Below are 19,016 nucleotides of genomic sequence, written 5' to 3' on the forward strand. Positions count from 1 at the left end.
CAACTTCCTTTTGTCACAGCGCTGAAGACGGGCAGATCGCGATCCACACCAACAAAGTGACCGGGTCATATTAAATCTCTTGTTGACCCGGGCGTGAAGCCGGTGACGCTCATGCCACGGCTTTGGTGCGCCGCGCTGCACTAGGGGGCCGGCAGCCTCGACCCACACGGCACTGACGACACGACGTGCTGGCAAGGAAGGCAAAGGAAAGAAAGTTTGCATCCAAGCCGAGCCTCTTTGCTCGTTTTTCCGTCGCCTGACGTGCTCAGTGGCACTTTTAATTTGGACTGGAGAGATATTGGAATCCGTCGAGCCGCGCGGGAGCAACGGCGGCATGCAATTATAGAATCAGTGACAACATTAAGAAGCTAATATGTTTTCCTAAATACTTGTAAGTGCAGCTGCACTATTTGGTTGCAGCGAGTGCACGTGTCTAAGTCGTCCAATCCCATTTTTCTTAATGCGATTCCATTGCTACTAGTCCCCTGCGTTTCAAAAGATGATACCTGACAAAATAGAAAAAGTACCTGGTCGGTTGGTCCCCTCATGTCTTCACGTTCCCCTCTGTCCGCTATTCAATAAGATCCCACGTGCATGCATTGATTTGGAGCTCTAAAATTTTCTAAAATCTGTAACTTTTGACTCGAGCGTTGAATTTCAATTCTGTTTTCACCATTGTGTTTGTCTCGATGAGTTCTTCAAAATTAGATCCCATATTGGTATGTTTCGATAAATTTTTTTTGAAAGCAACTTTGGATGCTGCTCAGGCAACTTTAGTGCTATAAAAAGCAACTTCTTATTAGTATGCTTAGTATGATCGCATATCAATGAAAATCCCTTTGAAGTTGACTACCATGACTACCAAGTTAAGTACCTTCACCCTTTAAGTTTCCTACCATAACTAGCAAGTAGTCTATCATAACTAGCTTCGCTGCTAAGTTCATAGTATTCTAGGCAAGTTAGTTTTCAAGGTAGGCTAATAGTACCCTAAGGTGGCTACTATGACTAGCTAGTAGCTTAACATCATCCTTAGTTGTATACAACTTAGTTTCATATATAGGCGACTTTGGACCTAAGTTGCTAATGCTACTGAGCGTGCACTTGTGGGCTAGCCAGGTCGCGAGTGTTAGATGAGAAGTTGCATAGGGGTAATGACAAGGGGACGGATTAGACAATTGCCCACAAACCTATGCAAGTTCTTAATTTTCGGTCAAGTAATCTGTGAAAATCATTAAAATCTTCAGATATAATGATGCAAAACACACATGAGTTGGCTAGTCAGGTCAAAACTAAACCCTATATGGATATGTTTCTTTGATTTTTTTTCTTTTAAAAGCAACTGTAATGCTGGAGGAGGCAACTTTAGTACTAAACAGAAGCAACTTCACTCCTAAAAATAACTAATTAGCAACAGTAAGCAACTAACTAATAATACAAAACAACTTTGAATCAGAGGTGGATAATATCACATCACCTTCGTAAGCAACTTTCCATTGATAAGAGGCAACCTTAGTGCTAAAAGCAGGCAACTTTACTACATTTTGTGTCCTAGTGAATTTTATGTAATATTCTCCTAACTTCCTCGGCGGTACTTCTAAGTTGCCTATTGTTCATCCTTGTATGTCGTCATTGTTTCTATATGGCCTATAATACTATGATGTCGTCTACCGATGATGCTTTGGTGTCTGCTATTGCTAGTTATGGTAGACAACATGATGGTGAATCTTGGCCACTTCAGAGTGTTTGTAGGCAACTTAGAAAAACAATGATAAAGAACTTCATAATATTGTAGGCAACTGTTTTTGCAGAGTTAGGCAACTGAGAAGCAATTGTAGGCAACTAATTACCAATAGTATGCGACTAGGCATCAATATAGGCAATTTATATGATTTATATGCAATTGAACATCAACCGTACGTAGGCAACTAAGTATCAACAATAGGCAATTTAAGCTACCATGATAGACAAGTTGGGATAATGTTATCAAACTCACAGATACACATAGTGTAGTGAAATTGATTTGTATGTAGCACTAAAGATACCTTATATTTTCTGTGTTTTTTCTCGTTTTTATGCAAACCAACCTAATAGTCAGTCCAACTAGGCGAAAAAGAAGAAGTTGCTTCCCTATAGCACTATAGTTGCCTCAATTGCATCCAAAGTTGCCCTAAAAAAAGTTTGACGAAACCTACTCATATGAGATCTAGTTTTGAAGAACTCGTCGTAAAAAACCTGACGGTGAAAGCGGAACTAGATTTTGATGATTGAATCAAAAGTTATAGCTTTTACAACTTTCTAAACCTCAGATAAATGCACTTGGGGACAGGATTTAGGCTGATTCAATCGGCACCCATATGCGCTACGGGATGTGACCAAACAATTTCCTTTTCTAGCGTGGACAGCTGGACACAAGGACATGCACTTACTATATATGGCGATGCGCTCCAGACAGCAAACGAGCGCATCGGCGCTCCCTAGCCACGTCCATATGTTTTTTCTTCGGAAAACAAATTACGATGCTATGTGTCGCACGCGAGATAGAAGCCAGCGTCGCCTCCAGGAATACCCCAGTAGGATGGCCCAGTAGCACTCTTCACTCTGTTTTTAATGTTAATTTACTTTCTCCTTTTTTATTTTTTTTATTTTAAAAAGTCTAGAATACATATATTTCCTAAAGAATTACTTAAATTTTGAAAACAAATGCTTGTGCAGTGTTGAAAAAAAAGTTTATGCAACTTTAAGAATGTTTTGAAAAAATGTTTCAACGGGTATTTGAAAAATGTTTACCATGTCTTCAGGAAAAAACTTCAAAACATGTGCTTGAAAAAAATATTTAACATGTATTTGAAAAATATGACATGTATATAAAATAAATGTTTCAGATGTATACGAAAAATATACAATGTGTATGAAAAAACTACTAGATATGAAAACATGTATTTGAAAATAATGTTAATCATTACATTTGAAAATTTTAAATATGTATAAAGAACAAGTTTACAACACATATGAAAAGGTCAGACTTCATTTTAAAAAAATAACCATGTATTTGAAAAATGTTAAATGTGTATAAATATTATGTTTCATATGTATACGGAAAATGCACAACATGTATGTAAAAAATTAGACATCATAAACATATATTTTTGAAAAATGTTAATCATGTATACAAAAGATGTAGACATAAAAACATAAAATTTTAAAAACGTTGATAATGTATTTGAAAAATGTTAAAGATGTATATTCTTGATGTTTACAAAAAATGTACATTGCGTGTGAAAAAAAGTAGACATGTGTTAGAAAATAATAAAATAAAAAAGAAAAAACTCGAAGTAAACCAAAGAAAACAGTGGAACAAAGTGAAATCATAAGAAAAACAGGAAAGAATCGGCTGTTGGGGCTCCCAGCACGGCGTTTTTAGTTTTTGGGCAGCTGCTAATGGTGATGCAAATATCTATCACTTGTAGCAATATTTTTTGGCAGGACCTAATTTCTTTTGGGAACCATATAGCTATAGTGCTACTGTTGGAGGCGTTTGTTTAATTGCACCAAAAGACCGAAAAGACAGTTTTTTTGGGCATTTGGAACGGCCATGATTTTAGGAATGATGCTGAAGATGCTCTTCCTCCTAATAAGCACTCCCTTTGTTTTTATTTAGTCCGCATATTAGCTTTGATTGAAGTCAAACTTTATAAAGTTTGACAAAGTTTATAGAAATAATATAATAATTTAGAATAGCAAATATATGATATGGAATAATATTCATGATGAATCTGATTGTATTGATTAGGTATTGTATATATTACTTATCAGGAGAAAAAGGTATTGTATATGTTACTATTTTTTTAATATAAATAAACTTAGTTAAAGTTTGATAAAGTTTTTTTTTGTGAAAAGACCCCCAGATCTATTAACCATAGACTAGTAGTACAAGACACCCCTAAAAAAGAAATTACAACCAGGTCCCTAAGATGTCACACTTCTCCAACCTCCAAGATAGGCCGATGGCGCGCCACCGCAACCGCTCCGGCAGCCCCGCTGCCAGATTGCAGCGAACCTTGAAGAATCATGCGGCCGGGAAGTCATCACTGCCAAACATCTAGAAGACGAAGTCATGGTCGCTAGATCCGAAGCCAAAGAACTGAGAGCCCAAACGGCCGGCCAGGGGTGCTACAGCCGCCGCCGCCACTACAACACCAGACCGAACTCCCACTGATCCATCAATGTCGATGCCAAGATCACCGGCGAGAGGGAGTAAGGATCGGGGATACTTTATTGCCTTGCACAACGTTGCCGCTCCCATGAAGATGCCGCCGCCAGGAACACAAACCAATGCCCTATTTACACACCGGGCACCTAGATCTGGGGTTCCCCTGCCCTTCCGCCACCAAAGCGGCCGGAGAAGGGAAAGGGAACCCACGGCGACGCCGGGGAAACGGGAGGGAAACCTTGTCGTCGCTCTCTACGCCTTTCTCTTCAGTAGCGGTTCCCTGCCTCCCTTTGTGAGGAGTTAACCCAGATTATCCGGAATTTTTGATGGGGAGATGAGGAAGATCGAAGAAAAACACATTGGTTAGCATGGGACAAATTAACAAGGTCTAAAGGTAAGGGTGGTATGGGATTCCGGGATCTCAGATTATTTAACCAAGCCCTCTTAGCCAAACAAGCATGGAGGTTATTGGTTTATCCGGATTCGTTGTGTGCTAAGCTGATGAAGGCAAAGTATTATCCTCAGGGACATATTCTTGATACAGTGTTTCCTCAGTCTGCATCACTCACTTGGCAAGGTATTATACATGGTCTGGAATTACTTAAAAATGGCGTCATCTGGTGGGTGGGTGATGGATCTAGTATTAATATTTGGAGGGATAATTGGTTATCCAGGAGCACTGGACTTAAAATCTCAGCTAAAAGGCATAATACTAGATTGAGATGGGTCTCTGATTTGTTCTTGAGCGGGAGAAAGGTATGGGATGAAAATTTGATTAAGTACCTTTTCTATCCCCATGACGCAGAGGAGATTCTTAAGATTCATATTCATGCTTATGGGGATGGGGATTTTATTGCGTGGCACTACGAGAAAAACGGTATATTTTCTGTTAAAAGTGCGTACAATTTAGCGATTAAGTTAAAGGATAGTCAAGATAAATTGGGTCAATCTAGTGGAGATCCATGTGGAGAAAGAAGGCTCTGGGATTTAATTTGGAAGGCTAATATCCCTCAGAAGATAAGGATTTTTGCCTGGAGAGCAGCAACCAATAGATTGGTAGTCCAGACCAATAGAGTTAAGCACCATCAGATTACTTCAGGTATGTGCTCTATTTGTGGAGTAGAAGATGAATGCACTTTTCATGCCCTCGTTAGTTGTTCTAAGGCTCGTGCTCTGCGACTCGCCTTGAGAGAATCGTGGAATATGCCTGATGAAGAGTGGTTCAAATTTTCGAGGCCAGTTTGGCTATTGATTCTGTTGGATCTTTTGAGCCTGCAACAGCGAGAGCAAGTTTTATTTCTTTTATGGCGAGCATGGCATCTGAGAAATGATTTAATTTTTGGAAAAGGGCAGGAATCCATTGCTGCTTCTGCAATTTTTGTGGTAAACTATTGGTCTTCTTTTACGTCCTGTCATCACACTGTCGAGGTTATTCCTAGTAACAAAGGTAAAGAAAAAATGGGAGGTGCTACACCAGTTTTCGCAACATCACAACAACAGGTGGGATGGAAACCTCCACCAGAAGATTATATCAAGATCAATGTCGATGCCAGTTATGTGGAGAGTATTAATGCGGCCAGTGTGGGGGTGGTTGTGAGGAACTCATCTGGCGAAGTTATTATATCTTCGTGGGACTTTCTGGGTCAGTGCTACAGCGTGAATGAAGCCGAGCTGCGTGCTTGCCTGGCAGGCTTTTATATAGGTATTACTCTTCACCAGTCCATTATTTTGAAGACTGATTGTGCTTTTGTGCGTTCTTTCCTTGCAAATGAGGATCTTGACAGGTCCTCGCTCGTTGATCTGAAGAAAGAAGCCTTGAGTATTTCGAAGATGCTTAAGAATTTTAAAATTATGAAGATTAATCGGAACGCCAACAAGGTGGCTCATGAGATTGCGAAGTTTAGCTTTATAAGTAAATCTGATGGGATTCTTCTTAATAGCGTCCCGCCCTGTGTGGCGAATTTTGTAATGAACGATTGTAATAACATTATTAATTAATTAATGTATGGGTTTTTTTTCAAAAAAAAATGAGATAGTACAAGTACTCTAGAACAACTATTTAAAAAAACTAAATTCAGAAGAAAGTTTGACTTTAGACAGTACACTTGCAGGTGAGGAGTCAATGATGCGTACTCAAAGGCACCTTAACTAAATCCATTCAGTTCAGTATGGTGCGTAATCACGTGAGTATATTTTGGACACACCGATTACACACGACGATCGACGCGGACGCCACACCAAGACGCACGGTACATGCTCGGTTATTTCTGCAGAACCTAAAACAACAAAGAAATACTGTAATCAAGCAACGACTCTCTGTATGTGTACGTTCTTCATAGCAGGTACTAGCACCGACATCTTGATGCCATCAGCAGCGATATCGCCGGCCGGTTAGTCGCAGCACATCTCGCAGATCCAGCAGCAGCAGAGCGCCGCCATGCTGAAAAACGCGCCAAATTCAGACCATTATCAGGCCCGAAATCAACAGCGACATTAAGCAAGTAAGAAAAAGACGTTGTATCGATGGATGGTGCCCTTCTCGCCCCTGGATTTGGTGCTCCCCCGGCGCGACGTCTCCCCGCCACCACCGGCTTGACGTTGCTCCGCAGCCGCCGACGGGTAGTAGCCTGCACACGCACACGAACACGGCACAAGCATGAGCAAACAATCCAACGAGTTGGGGTACGTGCTATGCAGCCTATCTGATCTGAAGTTCTGAACTGAAGACGACACTTCAGCTAACTGAATCGATGCAGCGAACCCAGCGACAGTTTCAGTCATAAGCATGGAGGTCGAAAATGAGGATCGAGATTGATTAACCTGGGGGCGGTGGCGGAGCCTGGTTGTTCCTCTCGTTCTCCATCACCTATATATCTACCGATCAGCCTCGGACGTGCTCGCCGTCGTTTGGAGAACTGATGCTGTGGCCGGCGATCGATCGATCGCTCTATCCACGGGATCGTCTGCGCCCCAAGGTCCTATCTATATATACACACCACCCCCACCGCCAAAGAGATGCTCATAGACAACAGGGACGCGGAGATCACATAGATAGAGCATAGTACACAAGGCTCTCTCCCACTTTTCACACCACGCCACGAGGTGGCAGATTGACCATTAGCCGGATTCGATTCGGAGTGACTCAACAGCACGTGTCTTTACGAGCTTGACAAATCCAAAAGTGTGCTGCTCGAATCAATGGCCGAGGTTTGTTTGGAAAATAGTGAGACACACTAGCAGGCTAGCTACTGATCGACATGGTAGGCAGGTACAAATACAATGATCGAGAAGCTAGCCGGCCATGCACGGGTTAGTGCAAGGGATGGACGGTTCGGGTCGCGCCGTCGCCGGCTGGCTGTCCGGAGAAAGCTAGCTAGAGATCAGATGCAAAGCAACCATGCTCCGGCGCCACTTTCTGACTGATGTTTCCGGCTCGGCTGTTTGATATTCGCTCATGCCGTGTCTGAAATTTTGGTGATGCGACCAGGAAAAAATTATCTTGCTAAATGGAGCGTTCTTTGTCGAAAGGTCAAGGTGCTGTAGAGATATAAGATGACACTATGGTCGCAAGGATGAGGTGAGATGTCGTTCAGCCACTGAAAGCCCGCTACCTTGAGCTTGGATTGCAGCCTTGCTGGCTGGGTAAATACGATATCCCGAGGAAAATAAAAATCGCAACGCTGGCCGGCGACATGCGACACGAAGACGCTGACCCTCTCCGTGTTAATCTAGTGCCCTACATGATACCCTCACTAATTCTTCTTGTGCGTGCGTTGGCAGATTATGATTGTGGCTCCTCAACCCTCTGGTAGCTGGCCCAACGTGGCGACCAGCGATACGATGGCACCGCTCAACCCCACACGTCACTACTTCCTCGACGATTTCATCACGGCGCCATCCTGCCTTAGACCGCACTCAAGCGGCCCCGCACATCTCCTGCAACACGCTCTGTCCCCTTCCATAAGAGATTTTTTAGGTACATCATACTATCTAAAATAATGAATAGTATTTAGTTGATCCAACGGTCAGTATGGATCGATTATTTTTTCTTTAGGATATATTGGTTATTCCCTATTAGAGGTAGATTTGATCTTTAATGATGATAATCTAATTAACTAAATTAATCCCATCCCACTCGACGTCGTGTGCGTGTGTTCACATCAGATCAGCGGGTTCGCGTACGGCTCTCTTGCATCTCCGGCCGGCGGAATCGATTCTTACGTGTAGTGTGTACGTGCTTGCCCTTCGGAAGAATCCATCCAGCTTCTTCACCGGCCGGAGATGGACGACAATAACGAGGAGGAACTGTTTTGTATGAAGGCGTTGGGCCTCATTGAGCTGACAGATGAGTACATGACAGGGTGAGTCCAGCTGGAGATTGATGCCAAGCTAGTGTGTGGCCTTGAATGCCCCTAATTAATGAATATACTACCGAAAATCTGTTGTAGTATTGGCTCATCTGGGCCCTTCAACTACATAAATGGACGGCCCCAATAGACTTGATGTACCGTATTCTGTCAAAATTGGTTCAACTTGATTGAATGATGAATTCCTGAATCCAAATTGAAAATAACATCAGATTCCATCTGTAACCAAATTAAGGAACCAACGTTGTGAGAGGATTTGGTATCATCCATTGGTACCGAGAACGAAGAATTGTAGCCGTTGTGAAGGATCAATTAAGAAAGGGAGAAATTCAGCTACGCACCTTCAATCACATGAGAACCTCTTAGTCAAGCATGTTTGACTTAGAGTATTATTGGGCACCAAGTGTGCTGAAAAATATTTGTGTTGTCATGCGTAACTACTGCCAATTTGTAAGTAGTCTGGGGTGCTACACCATTGCATGGTAACCACCAAAAATGTGTCTACGAATTTTCCAACATAAGTCTAGCATGCAACAACGAATTTCAATCATCGGAATCCTGCTTTTAATCACTCTCTTATTCCAGTATTTTACCATATGACCAGGCATAATTTCGTTTGCCAATGACTTCATCAGCTAATTTTTTTTAAGTTTATAAAAGTCGAATATTGTTTTGGTCGATATATAGAGGTAACATGTGGGTGCACCAATGAGCCATGATTTATAGCCCTTGCAGCACAAACACGGCGGTTGCAATGTAAAGATTCGCCTGTATTTATGATCTATGTGAAAACTGGCACCGTCTTGGTCATTAAAAGGTGCCCCCTCCTTCTTATGTCTCTTCACATATGTCTTCACAAAGATAGGGCCCAAACATACCACTTTGTGTGTAACATGGAGCTGGTCATCATCTAATTTGGTTATATAATCTTCAAATTCTTGTATGAGATCTTAAAATCAAATACCATGACCTGATTTCCTCTCGTTCTCTGTAGATAGGAGTAGGAGGCATGAGGGAGACCTGATCTTAAAATGCAGCGAGATAAAACCCTTCGCTTCTTTTAGTTTGGGAAGCTAGATCTCCTAATTTCTGGTAAACCACGATCACTTGATCATCCTTGTATTTTCTGTTGCTTTCTTCTAAATCAATGAAGCCGGTGACCCTGGATCTTTCAAAAAAAAATCAAAGTCAAAGCTCAAAAATGCAAAATTCTACAATGATTATTTTCAATTGGTACGAAAGCTACCAAAAGAACCTTGAGCTCAACGTCCCTGCTCAATGGCTCAACAATTTTCCTCGTCCATTGCTAATATATTGTGTGTGGTGCCTACGTATTCATCCGCGCATGTATGTATGGATCAATAAAATTATCCACAATAAAAAAACGTAGTTCCCTTGCTTCTAAACAGGGCTTGAAATGTGTAGATTTTGGCATGAAGTTAGGGTGTGTTGGGTGAACGTGATCTTGGATACTACGGTCAATGTTTTTCATGACACTTGTTTTCTCTCTCCCGATTTTTAGCTTTATCTTTTCAGCCATAAGTTGGCCGATGTATCAGGTAAAAACTCAAATTCAATGAAAATCTGAAAACTTCGAGCTCTAAGAACCAGATCGACAGTATGGATGCGAGGCGGGAAGCCCTCCAGCCATTGAACATTCTTTTGCAGAAAGCCCCCTATCTTCTCCCCATACTACAGAGAATAACTACGTCTCCTACCCCCAGCTTGGATTACAGACTGGGTAGATCCAATCTCTCGAGGAAATAAAATCCCAACACTAGCCAGCAACCAGCGAGCGGCGAGACGACAACACTGATCCTCCTTTGTGTTAAGACACCCTCATTAATTCTTCCTGTGTGTTGTCAAATCGCCACTGCGGCTCCTCAACCCTCTTGTAGCTAGCCCAATGTGGCGACGATCGAGACGACGACGCCGATCAACCCCAGGTGTTGCTACTTCCTCGATGGTTTCATCACGACGCCATCTCACCTTAGAGTGCACTCGAGCAACCATGCGCATCTCCTCCCACGCGCTATGTCCCCTTCCATAAGCATTCTCTGTCAAAATTGGTTCAACTTGATTGCACGATGAATTTCTAAATCCAAATTGAAAATAATATCAGTTTCCGTTTTTAACCAAATTAAGGAACAAACATTACCAGAGGATTTTTCATCAGCCATGGGTACCGAGAACCAAGAATCGTAGCCGTTGTGAAGGACCAATTAAAAAACGGGACAAATTTAGCTTGTACTAATAGGATAGGATGCATCTTCTTTTCTGGAAGTACTCGCGTGAAACTCTTAGTTAAACATGTTTAAGTTAGAGTATTATTGGGCACCAAGTGTGTTGAAAAAGATTTATGTTGTCGATCATGTGTAACTACTAGCAATTTGTAAGCAGTTGGGCTGTTCCACCATTGCACGGTCACCGCCAAAAACCGTGTCTAGAATTTTTGCAACACAAGTAGCTAGCAACAGGGAATTCCAATCACCAGATTCCTGGTTCTAACCGCTCTCTTTATTCTAGTATTTTACCGTATTATCAAACACAATTTTATTTGCAAACGATGTCATCTGCTAACTCTTTAGCTTATAAATGTGGAATATTGTTTTGGTCAACATGTGGAGCCAACATGTGGGTGTACCAATGAGCCATGATTTATAGCCCTTGCAGTACAAACACGGCAATTGCAATGTAAAGATCTGCCGGTATTTATGATCTATGTGCAAACTGGTACCGTCTTGGTCTTTAAAAGACGCCTCCTCCTTCTCCGATGTCTTTTCACAGATGTCTTCACAAAGATAGGGCCGAAATATATACGTACCAGTTAGTGTGTAACATGGAGTTATAATCATCTAGATTGGTTATAATCTTCAAAATTCTTGTATGAGATCATAAAACTAAATACCAGCACACTTTTCTTCTCGTTGTCAGTACATAGGAGTAGGAGGCATGAGGAACTCTGTAAAATCGAGGTCGGGACCAATAAGTGCAAAACTCTTGTGTGATGGATTTCTAATTGGTAGGTAAGCTACAAAAGGACCCTTGAGCTGAACGCCTCTACACAATGGCTCAATTTTTTTGCTGGTCCGACTACTAGTGCCTTTAGGGCTGAGGAGACGAAGCGCATGAGGTGGGACACATAGGCATCCGTCTCGTGTCCCATGTCATATTTCCCCCCTCCTGCAGCTTCACTTTCCAAGGCTTATAGCCGTTGATCTTGCCAGGCATGAGGAAGACATGACGTGGAACACGGACGCCTCCACAGCCGGCAAACTTTTTAAACTAGGTTAAAAAAAGTGTTGTCCATTTTTTGTTTAGTCGAAATGTGTCAAAAATAAAAATAATTTGGTTCAGTTTAAATGAAAATCATCCGATTTACATGAAATCCGTCTGGTTTGTTAAATTACGCTTTGAAATGTATGCAGACACGATTGAATGGTCGGCTTCCGTATCACCACCGTGGACACGAGGTCAGCATTAGAGATGCTCTTACCTTCTCCATTGCTAATATATTTTGTGCAGTGCCTATCTCGCGGTGTGATGGATTGGTTGATGCGTGAACGGTTGGTTTCACATGACACCGCGCTGCGCCAAACCACACGGCGCTGCGCTCGGGCCGGCAACCTCGACCCACACGGCACGGCAAGGCACGACGCGCTGGCAAGGATAGGAAAGAAGGTTGTATCCAAGCCGAGCCTCGTTGCTCCTAGGGGTGGGCATAAAAACCGACAAACCGAACACCGGACCGAAGCCGAAACCAAATTTTCATTTTTTTTATCAATAATATAGAAAAATTCGGTTTCTGCTTGTACTAACCGAACTAGGTTCGGTTCGTTCGGTTTGTAATTCGGTTAGCCGAAACAAAACCGAACAGAGTACGCGAGACACAGAGAAAGTATGCAGACTAGTAGACTGCCTGTGCGTTGCCACGGGCTTTTGAAAATTTGTATTGGTTGCATATCAAATTTTACATAGATAGAAAGATAGGCAAGAACATTTTTTTTTGAAATAATACGCTTGCAATGTACTTTGATAAAAAAAATGTAATTCGACCCTATACACCTGATGCACAAAATAAAGGTGGTACACAAACAATAAACTCTTTATTCTGCACTGCATTACAAATGATAATAACACTTGAATGCCTTTTTTAATTCTTAAAATCATTTTTCTCATGAAAGCATGTGCATTGTTATTATCCATTAATTAAAAACAAAACATGAAGGGTTTTTTTCCTTTTATACAAATGTTCCAAGATGTTACAACTAGAAACTTCATCACAATATGCGATTGGCTGGCAAACTATTACATAATATGGATTTAGGTGCTTTACGATAAAGAGTTTTCCCCGCTTTATATTATAAAGCAGCCATCCGATACAACCAGCTCACTGCACACTGGGGCCTGCAGCACAAACAAGCCCAAAATAAAAATGAGAGAAAAAAAAGAGAAACAAATCCCGACATCGGTAGATCAACGAAACAAAGATGATCGGTAACCGGTGCACCCTCCGGCGAAGTACCACCGCACTCCTAGCACCCGAAGCGTTGCGTACCGAGTAACACCTTCAAGAAGGAATGCGACGACCACAACACTGCTGCCCGGAAAAGTCCTAGGGTTTCCCTCAGTACGCAGAGGACAGTGGGGAAGGTGTATACCCGACGCCCTTTAGGAAGGTCTGGCGGCGCCTGCAGGCGTCACCACATTGATGTCGGACGAGCCCTAGGGATTTCACCGACCCAAACAACCACCACCACCTCGGACGATCTGAAGTGCACCAACCAACCTGCCACCCACCAGCCTTTGCCACCACGGTCACTGAACCAACTTCGTCGTCTCCTGAGGCCACCGACACGAGACCTGGAGGAGGGAAGAGGATCCCAGGGGCTCAGGGGCATCCGCAACTCAGCCTACGAGAGAGGACAACCTTCGTCGCTGCCACGAAGCCAACCGAACGTGACGGCAGGGGCCTAGCAGGCCCCTACTGGCCCGACCAGGCCCAAATGGGTCTGGGCAACTCCTACTGCCACACTGCAGCACATCGGCCGACAAAAGCCGCCACCACCCACACCCCTCGATGCCTCGCCATGACTACCAGGGAACCACACCGCCGCGCATCGGACCGTCGGCCCGCCCCAACCCAGATAGGGCCCAAAAGGGCCCAGATCTGGGCGGAGTGGAGGCCGCTAGCCAGCAGCACCACCACGCGCCCCGCAGCCAACAGTCGCGCCGCCGCATCAGGGGCACCCACGACCGCAAAACGCGAGCGGGGAAAGAATGGACCGCCTCCGCCCGAGGAGCACCACCGCCATCAGGAGGCCCCCACGCCCCCAACACACGAGCGGGGAAAGAACGGCCCGCCTCCGCTAGCACCGCATGGGAATGGCCCGGCGGACCATGCCGGCAGCGGCAAGGGAAAAGACGGGGAGGGGATGGAGGAGAGGGGGGGTCGGGGATTCGCATGTCGCCTGCGAGGAGGGAGGCGAGCGAGCGAACAGATCGAATCAGTGTAGACGTTTTTCTTAGGTGCTTGAAACCATACAATTTACCATTTAGAAACTATTACAAAAAAACACATCTTCTAGAACATGCTACTCCTACCTCTCTTGTGATAGGTAGATAATAACATTTATTGTTTAGAATTTTATTGGCTTTTATCTTTATTTTTATCATAATTTTCTAGTTTTGTTTGAGTCATGTAACTTCATATTTGGTGTATCGGCTCAAAAGAATTTTCACATAAAACCCAAGGAAATGTGTGTGTGTGTGTGTGTGTGTGTGTGTGTGTGTGTTGTAATACGAGCTATTACATAAAAGGGAAGTGAGCAACCAACCCTAATTCGACATAAACTCAGACATTAACATCAAATATAAGGGTGAATGACATGCAACATCAATTGCAAATAAGAGGGCTAAAACTTGCCCAGAAAATATACTCCATATATTCCTAAATTTAAGTCTTTTTAGAGATTCTAATACAAACTACATACTTATGTATATAGACATATTTTAGAAACGAACTACATACTTATGTATATAGACATATTTTAGAAAATGTAGATTCACTCGTTTTGCTCCGTATGTTAGTCCGCATTGGAATATCTAAAAAGACTTGTATTTAAGAACGGAGGGAGTAAGGCACAACTCACAAGTTTACAACACATTTTTCCTGTGTTAGCACAAAAGTCAAAGAATACATGGTAGGATTGAAGAGAGAAGGTCTATAAGATTAGTCTTGCCGGTTGTTCATAATTCTATTAGTAAGAGGGAGAGAGAGAATTGGCACCCCCAAATTGTCTTCGTATGTCTTGCTATCCCAAAACCCAGGCCATATGTGAGGAGAAAATGGAGTAAGGATGTCTATGAACAGCATGCCACAACAGGCCGAAAAAGGCACAATTTTCTAAAATATTACTCCCTCTGTAAACTATAATATAAGAGTGTTTAGATCACTACGCTCTTGTATTATTTTACGGAAGGAGTACAAGGCACCCCAAAGATATTGATGGTATGAATTGCTATGAAATTAAATGCTTAATACAATCAACCAAAAAGCTACCAGCGTGCTTCTCCATTTTGAGCCAGTCCACCTATTGAGGACTTCTTGATTAAAACTTGCAATCATTCAAGATAGCCTGCAAAACAGGAGTTTTATGTTAGTAAATAATGTAAAAATAATAATTTCAGTTGAGTTGAAAGGCTTAAATTGAAAACCAACAAATATATGCAGGCTTATTTCATACTGCTATTTTAATGAGCACCAATAACCTCCTAGTCAACATCATAATATATCATCCAAAATCATATCAACTATTTTGAGCCAACTTTATACTACTTATGAATATAAATAATATAATTAATTAACAAACATTGGATTGTAACAAACGTGAAAAACACTTCATGTTTCAAGAAATAAGAATAAGTTGTTTAGTTCATCATCGTTACATGTATAAATGGCGAAAACACGCTATGAATAAGAGAAATAACAAATAAGGATAGAGAGTTGTTAAGTTCATCAAACTGTTTATTTGCTTTAATGTAGAAATAAGGCAACATCCCCTGTAAAAGAATAATTTTATCGACAAACGAATTCCCACCAGTTCTTAAAAAATGGCTATGTGGTTGACTTGGAAGGCATTTCATAACATGTATTTTTTTTGAGGATGACTACCTAAAAAAAGGACCAAACACATCACTTGGTACATTCAGATAGCATCAGCGAACGAAGCTCCTCGGGCACGTCCGCAATTCTCAGTGAGTCCTCATGCCGTCCAGCTCTGGCAGCCAAGCTCATGTGCTAGACAGTTTTGTTCCCTCTTGATGGCCTTGGCCTGAACTGAACTGAACTGAAGATCCGGCTTGTGTTTTTTATCTCACTGACAACCCAGAAAACAATCCGATCGGCTTGATCTGGCTTGTCCCAATTCATTTGCAATCATTTTGATGTCAGTCTCAATGATCAGTGGGCCTTGGTACAGTCTCGACAGCGATACCAGACCCATCAGGATAGCTTGCCCCTCTGCCTCTTCAACTGATCTGCATTTATTCATCGATTTACTCGCCGAGAAGACAACATGCCCCGTATGATCCTGTGCGATCACGCCAGCCTAGGCTTGGCCCGTGCCTGACAAAAAGGCAGTGTCAGTGTTCAGTTTTACAACACCTTCAGGCGGCTCTTTCCACTGGGCATTTGGCTCGGCGTTCGGCTGATTCCTAGGTGTGGTGTGTCTGCATAGATGCAGACAGGGACCAGCAACTCTTGTTTCCCTGTCCAACAACAGATAGCGACAAATTCCTGATTTCCTCCTCATACTGCACAAGGAACATCACCGATCTCGAAATGGTTTCTTTGCCATCACTGTGGATACAGTTATCTCGTAGAAACCAGGCTCTCCATAACAACAGCAGATTTTTCTTTCTTATCTCTGAATCATACTTGTCCGGTAGGATTTGTAGCCAGTCTATTCCAGTGTACCAGAACTCCTTTTCTTCTGGAAGCCTCCACTCTTTCCTCGTGGCAAATCTCAACGCCATACTTTTTGTGCATGATATAACAACATGATATTCATCTTCCTCCCCGTTCCCACATATGTCACACACACTATCTTGAACAATAGTACGCCTGCATAACATGTATATTTGCCTCAACATCAGAATGGATGGTAGAATTACATAAGAGCACTTTATACATTTCAGAGATACAACTTTCTGAAGGAACTGTGTCAATGATTCCCACAAAAAATATAGCGTCTGATACTGGGAAATGTAATAGCACACTAAGTCATAATTCTGAATGCTTAGGAATCTGGAGAGTGTTATTTCTTCGAAAAAATGGACAAAGCAAATGAGCATGGTCCAATGCAGGTTCCGCAACTTCTGTTTTACGTGTGTTTTTATAAATAATTTATCGGAAACACAAAGGAAGACAATATGTTTGAGTAGGTAACGATATGTTTTAGAAGATGATGGCTTCCTAATATTTAAGCACATAACTGAAATTTTCTGAACCGTGGGAGATGGATCGGAGGTACAATAGAAGAATGAACAAATAGATTTTATTTCTATTTTCCACAACCTACATGTACAACAATGAGAAGTTCCTCGAGAACCGAGCTTACAACAGTGAATAAGAGGGGAAAGCAATATGGCAATTTAATGTCTCATCGACCCTGCAAGTTGGCAGCATCCCAAGTGATGATCAATTTTAAACATAATCTTTAACTGCAAGAATGACTACACTACAATTCTATTGTTAAAGATATATTCCTAACACATGAAGAAGAGGGAAAAGCAATTTGGCAATTTAATGTCCCATCGACCCTGCCTGTTGGCAGCATCCCAAGTAATGATCGATTTTAAACATAATCTGTAACTACAATAATGTGTACAATACAATTCATCATTTCTTTATTCTAGGCATTTTTTTACTCACTCCGTCCCAGATAGCATCTCAAACAGTGAATAAGAACTCCTATCAGACACTCCAAGTTTTATGTTACCATCTAATTAAACAATAGTAGTATAGTAATAAACTGTGAACCTGAGAAACGGTTAGGAGCCGGAGAGGTACCTGGAGGGAGGAGGCCGGAGAGTCCTGGAGGTCATCAACATGCGGGTATTATGCGATCGTGGAATTGCTGGTGCCGCGACGATGAGCAACCTTTCCCCATCGCATTGCCGTCATCGCCACCGCTGGCTCCTCCGACTGATTGCGCTGCCAACGTCGCATCAGGTCGTGATACTGAGGAAAATGGGAGATGGTGGTCGGGTGTGGGTGTGGGTGTGGGTCTAGGGATACAAAGCAACCCTCCCGACTGTTATTATGTTTTTGTGCTTCACAAATCAATTCATAATGTCAATGTTATGACCATGCTAGAAAATCAACTTACTGGGAAATTTATTTGAATAAACAACTAAAGTACAAATGTACTTAAAATAACAGTTTTGATCAAATTCACTAAAAAATACCATGCACCATATTACTATGTATATTATACAAGGTCAAGGCTGATTCGAGTAAGGATGTTACCTAGTAGTATGACAATTATAACCACTTGCAAACTCTACAAGCGAGAGACAGTGTTACTTGCAGGAGCCCAAGTGTGAGACTTTTTCAGGTAACTCCATGTATATGTGTGCAGTAATTTGCACAAGAACGTAACATCACTCTATATGCAATATGATTTCAGAGTGAAACATATGATTATTTGCTATTGGACCAACCAAGTGTGGTTTCAACTCCACATGAGAAATACCATGTAGGAACTGAAACATACATCCGAGCATACAAAACCAAAAAGTCAAGCAAGAATTTGATAGGGCATCTAAGGCACGATAACATTCAGTCACGTTGGTACGGAGTGTTGGTAGAGCGAAATGTGTCAATGCCATGATAACATCCACATGTCCACCGTCATGACTCCCCGGCTCCTCCTGTCAACCACGCGCCTCTGCCAGCAGCAGTGCCAGCAAGAATACCCTGTGTGGTCATTAGAAATCTGTGGGGTCTCCCTTAACCTATTCAGCAAGCTACCATCGACCTTATTGAAGTCCATAAGACAAAGAGACGAACATCTTGTTCTGCTGAAAAGCAACAATATGCTGGAAGACGGCCGCAACCGTCATGTGCTGGAAAACTCCCAGTTCTAACTTCTAACAATACTAACCTCATTCTCCATGCATAACCAACCTTCATGTACTGTATGTAGTGGTTATCTATGCTAATCATTTTTTTGGATTCACAAAACTCCACATTATAAAACAATTCTGGACACCTTAATGCAGGAGTTCAGTTTATAAAACTGGAAGAAATTCTTGAAATTTTCAATAAAAGTTACATTTGAAAAAGTACAGAACCACTCAAAACTCTGTTTTTTGACACACAAAAATTCTGGTAGCTCGCCACTGTAAATTGCGTGTGTGATTGACAAACTATA

General features: G+C 42.2%; 1 long non-coding RNA gene and 1 pseudogene across 1 annotated transcript; both read right to left on the reverse strand.

Annotated features, from left to right (window-relative positions):
- Window positions 1-6,328: 6,328 nt before the first annotated feature.
- On the reverse strand, window positions 6,329-6,997 carry LOC125526530 (annotated as a pseudogene).
- A 7,964-nt stretch (window positions 6,998-14,961) lies between these two features.
- LOC125526529 lies at window positions 14,962-17,732 on the reverse strand. Its single transcript, XR_007291746.1, has 3 exons — window positions 17,651-17,732; window positions 15,752-16,702; window positions 14,962-15,215 (listed from the first exon to the last, which is right to left on the reverse strand). It is a non-coding gene; the product is annotated as an uncharacterized LOC125526529 (long non-coding RNA).
- Window positions 17,733-19,016: the final 1,284 nt, after the last annotated feature.

The sequence above is a fragment of the Triticum urartu genome, unplaced genomic scaffold (assembly GCF_003073215.2).
Source record: "Triticum urartu cultivar G1812 unplaced genomic scaffold, Tu2.1 TuUngrouped_contig_104, whole genome shotgun sequence".
NCBI classification, from domain to species: domain Eukaryota; kingdom Viridiplantae; phylum Streptophyta; class Magnoliopsida; order Poales; family Poaceae; genus Triticum; species Triticum urartu.